The sequence below is a fragment of the Poecilia formosa genome, unplaced genomic scaffold (genome assembly GCF_000485575.1).
Source record: "Poecilia formosa unplaced genomic scaffold, Poecilia_formosa-5.1.2 Scaffold197, whole genome shotgun sequence".
Classification (NCBI taxonomy): domain Eukaryota; kingdom Metazoa; phylum Chordata; class Actinopteri; order Cyprinodontiformes; family Poeciliidae; genus Poecilia; species Poecilia formosa.
In genome coordinates, this window is record NW_006800136.1 from 318845 (window position 1) to 327589 (window position 8745).

The following is an 8745-nucleotide window of genomic DNA, read 5'->3' on the forward strand; positions in this document are numbered from 1 at the left end:
GGGTCATGAATTTGAGGAATGGGGGAAGCAGATACGTAGCTGGATGTTCAGAGCAGCCATGTGTCACTTCTCACTTAACCAAATACACACACAAACACACACCTGCATGTGTGTGTGGCTATCTTTGTGGTGACTTTCTATCGACTTCCATTTATTTCTACAGCCTAAACGTTACCCTTATCCTAACCCTAACCAAAACTCAATTCACACCTTAATCCTAAATCTAATGCCCGACTCAAAAACAGTGCTTCCCCATGTGGGGATCAGGCTTCGGTCCCCACAAGGAGCAGTGGGTCCCCACAATGTAGTGTCAGGAAAATAGTCCCCACAAGGTATTAAAAACAAACACACCCACACACACACACAGCAGGGAAATGGGATTTGTCTGAGTAGGCAAACATCTTTATGGAAGTTGAGATACTTAAGAGTTATGACAGTGTCACTCATACACGACACAGTATTGTGGCAAAGCCTGCGTGTGCACACACACACACAGAGGCACACAGTTGAGATTTACAGCGTAGGTGGTGTGAGCATGATAACAAGGACACCTCATTCAGCTGCTTCCAGTGGATGCAAACACGACAACACTGAGGCACAGACACGAGACAGGTGACAAAATTACAGATGTCTCTTAAACCATCTCGTACATAAAAACACTCACTATTTTTATGTCATCAGTTCAGCTTGCCAAAGAAAGCTGTTCAATAAAGCTTTTTTTAATTTGACAAAAGTTGGTCCAGTTCAGCCTCTACCTACCAGCTCTTTGCTCTTCTCAGAGAAAGCCTCCTGCACATACAGTCGTCCCACAGCTTTGTCCAGGTTGTTGTTGACATACAGTGCGCACTGTCGCCACACGGCCACCTCTGATGTTGTCCCAGACAGAGCCTATTTGGAAGGTAGTGACAGAAAATTTGTGAGTGAAGGAGAAAGTTTATGGCAAGATCTTATTTGTGTTCAAATGAAACTGATTTCCATTTTAGGAAGTGGAGCAAAAGAAAAATGATGGGTTATGAAAAAGTTCATAAGCCATACACATAAAAGTTGAAGGGAATCTGGCCATGACAGACTGGAATCCAAACCAGTCCATTGGTGGTGCGATGTTTACGGTCATTGTCCTGCAGGGAGGTAAACCTCCTCCTCAAGCTCAAATCTTTTGATGCCTTTTGTAGGATTTATTCTAGGAATGCTCTGTACTTTCCTCAGTAGATTTTAACCAGCCTCTCTGCTCCTGTTCAGTCATTTCAACAGAGCTCAAGGCCAACAGTCTCAGATTCTCCCACTTGAGCCAATGGACTTTTGCTGCTACGCCAGAAATACCGTGGACTTTCTGCTTCCTTAACTAATATTTCACATTATGTGGCTTCTGAAGGTCATTACTTGTATTGGATATTTTGGGGGAGAGCATCAGAGTAAAATGGGCTGAATACAAAATGCGCACTCAAATTGTGCAAGTCATGTATAGTTGGTTTTTTTTTTTTTTTACACTTCTGCACTATTTTGTGTTAGTCACATAAAATCAATTTTCTTTCTTAATGTGACAGTGTGAGAAAATTTATGAAAGCCTTTGCAAGACAGTTGTGATACACAGAATGTGTTTTACTTTTTATACAAATCCGACATGTTTTTCTATTCATTAAAATCTGTGTAGCATCAAAATGAGAAGCTGTTGACGGGTTTTATTAGCAGGTAACATGATTCTACCATCATTAGTAATTCAATTCAACCTGTACCGTCATTGGACAAATAAAGGACTTGGAGAATATCACATAACTTCATTAATGAAATTTTAAGAAACAGTCCAGCATATTCATTTATGATGACATCTTTCTTTTTTTGATTTCAGAGTCTATGTTTTTTTTTTTTAATTTCAACAGCTATGAAACTATCGCAATGTTTTGTTTTTAATAACTACAAGTACATTTTAACCACTGTACAATAACTTTCCAGCTTGATATTGTTATAAAGACATTGCAAGGACATTCATGAAAGTAGTTTTCCCAAGTCAACATGTCAGGGAAATATCAGGCTGCGTACCTTGCGGAAAGCTTTCCTGGTGTCTCTGTAAGCTCGACTCATCCCCACCACCATGTTCATAGCAAACCGCCAAACCATGTAGTTCTGCAGATCTCTGCAAAAAAGGAAACGCAGCAAGGTCAAGGACATCGACATGATCCTGCAGTGATCTAACTGCAGAGTGTGACCAGATTTTTCTGACCACATCTTGAGACTCTCACCTCGACAGAAACGCATACTATTACTGCAAAGGTAAGCAATTTCTCTGGAAGACAATAACCATGTAATTTGTATAATCTTACACACCTCTTGGTGTACTTGGCTAATACAAAGTTGAGTCTTCTGTAATAGTTTGGGGAGTAGTTGATGATTTTCTCCGATTCAGGAACGCTGATGTTCACGGTGTCCATTATCTTAGCTGTGAAGTAACTCCAGTTGAATTTCTTCAGGTTGAGCCAAAACAAAACAAAAAGAGTTTAAGATATTTAACACCAACTTTAAATAACAGAAATGCTTGCAAGCCAAGATGTTAGAATTGCCTGAGAGTCAATTTCAAGAGTGAAGTTTCTGTTCAGCTCCCCCAGTTCCATCTTGTTGTAAAGCAACACCGGGTTGTTCCGATCTTCTGGTGTGTCAGTGGCCTGGGAGAAAAACAAAAACAACAAAACGCAACAAAACATAAGACTGGAATTTAAAAACTCCATCAAAAATCCTGTTTTCCCAACACATTTACACTCTTGGTACATCTCCAGAAGCATGAAGCATGTGCAGCCCAGGAGGCCTCGGGTCTGTAGCTGTCAGAGTTTGAATGGTTTAACTGCCTTGTAATAGTGAGCAGCAGAGTGGAGAGGAAGAAAGCTTGTAAGCAATAGGACCAGTGCAGACTTACAAAACAGGGTTACAAATTTATTGATTCCTAGGGAAATATTGGGGTTTGACATGTCAAGCTCATTTCAAAAAGACGTTCATATTAGGCACATTATTTTTTACCATAAACCTTTCCTGAATATGCTAATATACTGTGACAATTATGCTGAATTAAGTGCACTTTAATTTCCAAGGCTGATTAACTCCAAGGCAAACATAACGAATAGCCTAAAGCCCAAAATGATATTGGTCACATAAACGCCTAATAAATATAATGCCCAAGGACTTTAAAATACTAAATGGCCATGACTCTAACATTTGCCTGTTCCACTATTAAATGCACAAGTACAACAGATTAAAAAAACAGCATGTATGAATAAAAATGGTAGGATTTTATGGAAACCACAAAAGGTTAATGTTATCTTCCCCAAGGAGGTTGCTGACAAGAAAAAAAGTAACAAGTGGGTGCAACACAATTGCTGCTTACACAAACGCTAATGGTAGCTCATGCTAATGAATCTACCTGGTGCTGCTAATGGCAACGGTTGCCAGGCCAAATTATGATAATAGATATGACCTTTAAAACATATTTAATGTTTCAACTTTCATGTTTACCATTGGTTTGACAGATCCCATTTCTACTGAATACTGTGAATTTCTAAAGACAATTCTGATCTTGACCAACGTCTGAAATCCTATGGCTAATAGTGTTTAAAATTAAATATAAAAATTTAAATATGTGGTGAAAACCTTTAGATTAATCAGGAATATCAAAAGAAAAAAAAAACAAAATTAGACCTAGTCATCCAGGAGGGACTCAGAGCCACTGCTCCTTCACATCGAGAGGAGCCTGTTGAGGTGGCTCAGGCATCTGTTTAGGATGCCTCCTGGACACCTTCCTGGTGAGGTGTTCTGGGCACATCCCACTGGGAAGAGACCCAGAGGAACACCCACAACATGCTGGAGGGACTGTGTTTATCAGTTGGCCTGGGAACATCCTGGTTTCCCCCGGAGGAGCTGGCTCAGGTGGCTGGGGAGAGGGAAGTCTGGGCCTCAGGCTGCTACCCCCGCAACCCAACTATGGATAAGCGAAGAAGATTGATAGATGTAAGACTAATTTGCAGCAGTAACAATGTGTTCCTCGCCTGACCCGGCAGGTCCACCTCCTTTCACCAGCTCCCCACACTCTCGTCCCTTGACCTGGGCTTCGCTGGCACACTGCGTGCCTCAACAGAGTCTGCAGTTTTTCAGGACTGTTTTCGGTCCTGAGTTTTCAAATGCAGGACTGTCGTGAAAGTCCTCAATATACAATTAGCCATTACGTTCTAACTGGGCAAAAAAAATCTGCTGCAATTACTTATTTTGTTGCTTCTTTAGTATATATTGTGCCAGGTTTTATTTGGCTCAGAGTTGATATTAGATGGCGAGATTGGGTTTAACTAATGCAATGCTCATCTGTTGGAGAATGTTTCCAAGAATCAATTTTGAGTCAAGATGGAACATGTATTTTCTACCACAGCGACACCTACAGGTGAATGTGGCTGAATATTTGTATCTGAATAGTGGTGTGGACACTGAACCTGGATACCAAATCAAAGTTGTCATAAGTTTCAGGGGGTATGCTGCAGTACAAGTTTCAGTAGAGAATCATGAGAAGAATGGAAAAACGGAGTGAAACAAAGTTCGCTGCTCCGCTGGAAGCAGGCGAACGGTCGTGCCCTACATTGGCTCGCTCCTGAAGGCTCAGAACCCTAATTATTAAAAAAAAAGTAATATCCAGTATTTATTATATGGATAAAAAGAAAGTCATAAACCAACATAAACCAACTGACCATAAAACATAAAATAGGTTTCAGCCAAAACAAATGACAGAACTCCAATGTGGATTTCACTAATAGCCTGTATTTTATGTTGTAGAAATAATGGTAAAACCAATCTCAAATATCCATAAAATTCATTCTAAATGACAGAATTTGTGATTATGGGTATTTAGAGTTACAAACCAAATATAAATGAGTGATAACACAAGCTGTTTTAAGGAAGGTATTTAAAATGATTATGGATATAAAGAAACTACAATATAATGCCACTGATTAGAAGTAGAGCTGTAGTTTGATAATATGTCAGTACCTTTAAGAACAAAAATAAATGTTTCAGTCTGAAAAGCCCATGGATACATGATGCTTTTTATAGCAAGCTTGTGCATGATGCCTCAGCATGGAAAGAGTTAAAAGTGTGAAAGTCACACCATCTATCAGTCTCAGTCCCCTGACTACGCTCCTTGAAACTGCAAATATCCACAGCAATAAAATCAAGAAATATGTCTGCTGAAGAAATTGAGAAGATTGCAGTAATGAATCATTTTTACAGAAATGTTGCACTTGTAGCAATAAGCAGAAAATGAGTTAAAATCAGTTCTTAGATAATGGCTAAACAATAATGACAAAAAAAGGGTGCCCTCTTGTTTGTAGTTTGTCTTATGCCTCAATAGAAATAGAACCACCTCAGCTTAATATTTCCTGCAAACATTCTGTGAAACACAAACAGCAAAATCCCAAGTTACACAAAAAAAAGTTGAGTGCATTGCAATGCATTCAAAGCTTCAGTGTAATGACCTAATAAAATCTAGATTATTTAAATCTAGACGGTCGTACAACGACTGAGTTGCTTACACAATGGCTTAGAACTCGTTTGGGTGTGAAGATGGTCTGAAAAAGCTGTTTACAGGACAATGTCCATTTTAAAACAAGATCTTAATTATACATGAGATTTTTGCTGTACATTTAGTGAGCAGAGATAAGCTTGAGTTAGAATTAGGCGATAAGGAATATGTCCAGCCTACAGGGACCAGAAGAAAGTCTCGACTGAGGAGGCATCAAAGGCCAAAAACTGAAGTCTGCATTGCCACAGGAAAAAAAAAAAAGAAAGAAGAAAGTGTCCATTTCTCAATTTCCCAAAGGACCCACAGAGGTATAGTGCAGAAGAAAAAAAAATATTGGATGCCAGCAGTTTTATGGCTTAAAACATTTGAGTTGTCAATGGTCCACAAAGCTGCAGCAAGTGCAATTTGCTCAAGTTTATATTCAAAGGGTCTGCATGAATTTAAACAGGTACACGGAGCATTTCTCCTGCTCCAGCCCCCCGTAACTCACTGTGGCAGCAGTAAAACGAGCGCCAGATTTTGCATAAAGCAGGGGTTTCCAAAAGCAGCCATCAAGAGTTGGCATCCTGCACGTTTTAGTTCTCTCTGTTTCAACACACCTGAATCAAATGATGGCTCGTTAGCAAGCCTCTGCAGAACACCAACATGTTGAGGAGGCAGTAACCACCACCAGGGAGAGAACCAAAACATGCAGCATACCGGCTCTGGAGGGCAGACTTTGGACACCTCTGGCATAGACCCTCTTAATTTCCTTTACAACAAAGACGTGTCTCATGAAAAGCCTTGTATATCACAGGATATATATTACAAGGTCTATTGCAGAGTTATTCCTGTGAGTTGCCTGCTTTCTGCTGCACAGCATGTTACTTTTTATTTTACGTCGCTTAAATCTTTAACTGTGGTTACATTTCCGAAGGAAGAGAATGTTCGACGGCGTCTACGTCTGCATTTCTTGATCTATAGCACGAGCGGGGCACATCTTGTATTACATGACAGCCATGGCAAATCCCTTCTCCCCTGGAGCTAGTAACAGCAGGAACACAAGCTACCGATAAGTGAGCCGTGTTTTTGTGCTGAAAACGGTGAATCTCTCAAACAAAGCGGCTTGTGCATTCTTACAGTCTGAGTGCTTCTGCTTAGCCAAGTCCTCAGATCTTTTAACCCTCCTGCAGTCTTAGCACAATGCTCAGGAGGAGTGCAGCAAGTAACACGGGCTCAGGAGGAGTGCAGCAAGTAACACGGTCAGATCGAGGGCTAGTAGGAAGTAGGTATCCCATCAGACCATCAATTCCCGAAACGACAAACGCACACAGAAAAAAAGCAGAAAAACTCAAAAAGACATGCAGTGAGAGCGACCCCACACAGTGAAAAAAACGTGTGGGGTCCAAATGACCTGATCTCTGAAGACCACGGTAGGGTTCAATTTAGTCACAGCAACCGTGTCATACCAACATTGCGTCTGAATCTTTGAAATATAACTGGTTTCAGGATCTTTGACAATTATTCTCAAAGTCTTCCCTGGATGCAATATGTTCTTATGCAAACTAAATTGTACAGGAACAATTTAGTTTTTGCTACATTAGACTTTCAGAAACGTTTGAGAAATAATCCATGTTTAACTAATGTATAATGCTACAATGCTAATCTGCCTTTTACTCTGTAGAATAGTTACACGTTGGAAAACTGGAGAGCAGTTTGACTGCTTAAAAGCCTACATCACATGTTTTCTGAAGTTTGTGGCCGACTGATCAAGTCCACCCGATTCCCCAAACACGCATGTCTTTGTTTACATTGAATACTGCCAAGGATTTTGGTTATTTTCCCCATGTCTTGGATATTATCAGTGTCAGTAACTGTCTTTAAATCCAAAGAAAGGGACATTTTGGATTTCTGAAAATATAAGACAACTATCTGACCTTGAAACTAGGCACAGTCTCTTTGTTCTCATCATGGTTGTCCTGATGAGAGAAGCTGAAGAATTAAACAGTTTGGAAACCAAACTCTCAAACACCTGAGAGTTAATTTTTTGATAGAAGCTGAACCTTTAAATCAGCATAAGCCTTATTCTGATGGAATAGTATGTGGTCCTTAGGTAAAATTATTTAAAGTAATTACAGAAATTCTCTCCGTTTTCAACCCTGCTGTGTGCGGATTGGCTCGTCAGTAATTTGTAAAGTAAAAATGACCTACTGCATTTCCACTGAACTCCGAGGTCCTGTGATAATACAGATCCAATGAGAGTGAAGATTCATTTTTGTGATTTGGAAAGAAACGGATGGGATCCGATACATAATTAGGCAGTTTTTGTTTCCTTGGTGCATTTTTATTTGCTTTCGTCTAGAATGAGTCCCAGGCCATGAAGGCCGCATTGACCTGTAATGTACAGCATAAAAAACAAAAGGCTGAAGAGGAGGAGCAAAATCAGATGCAGATCAGTCATTTTTGTAATTTCTGCCATACAGCTGGCAGTAACAGGACCAAGCTGTTACTGCCATGGCCTCAACAGTACCTTTACCGTTTTAATGTTGCTGTGCAGTCCATCTGGGAGAGGTCTGTAAATCTCAGGCTTCGGTTGATCCGAAGCCTGAGATTTTGCTTAAGTGGTGTGAATGTGCCACATAAAAAGCAGATGTTGGGGATTCATTTATTTATTACACAGAGTGGGTCCTGAGAAAGTTTTTCCTGTGCCAATAGGGCTTTAAATAAGACTTACTTAATTCAAATCACTAAGGGAAAATTTGTGTGATGAATAATGAAGATATCAGATGAATAAATGAATAAATACCCAGTTTGTTTTGCATCTCCGCCCTTAATTTAGTGTAAAATTCTTCAGCTTTGGTTCGACCAATTCACGTATTTTAGGTTTGAGCAACAGATCATTAACATGCACTCCTTACTGGTGGAAAAACAAACTGTGAAATTCCTCTAGTTAGACAAAGACAAGAGCAAACACCAAAATGTGGCATCACATTACAACTTGAGTGAACTGAAAGAACTGTAGATGAATGCTCACATTGGCGATGTCTCTCTCCAGATCCACAACTCGTGTCACCTCTTCCCTTATGTGGGTTTCATTGATATCCAGTCCCCGGTCAGAACGGATCAGCTTAGCCAGGTCAAACATGAACTGCTCGTAAGCTCGACATGCCTGCAAAACATTTGTTAGCAATAGTCGTTTCACCAAAACCAAAAGTGTCTCC

General features: G+C 40.1%; 1 pseudogene; it reads right to left on the reverse strand.

Annotated features, from left to right (window-relative positions):
* The window catches only part of LOC103148106 (neprilysin-like), a 73736-nt pseudogene that overhangs the window by 16772 nt on the left and 48219 nt on the right, over positions 1–8745 (reverse strand).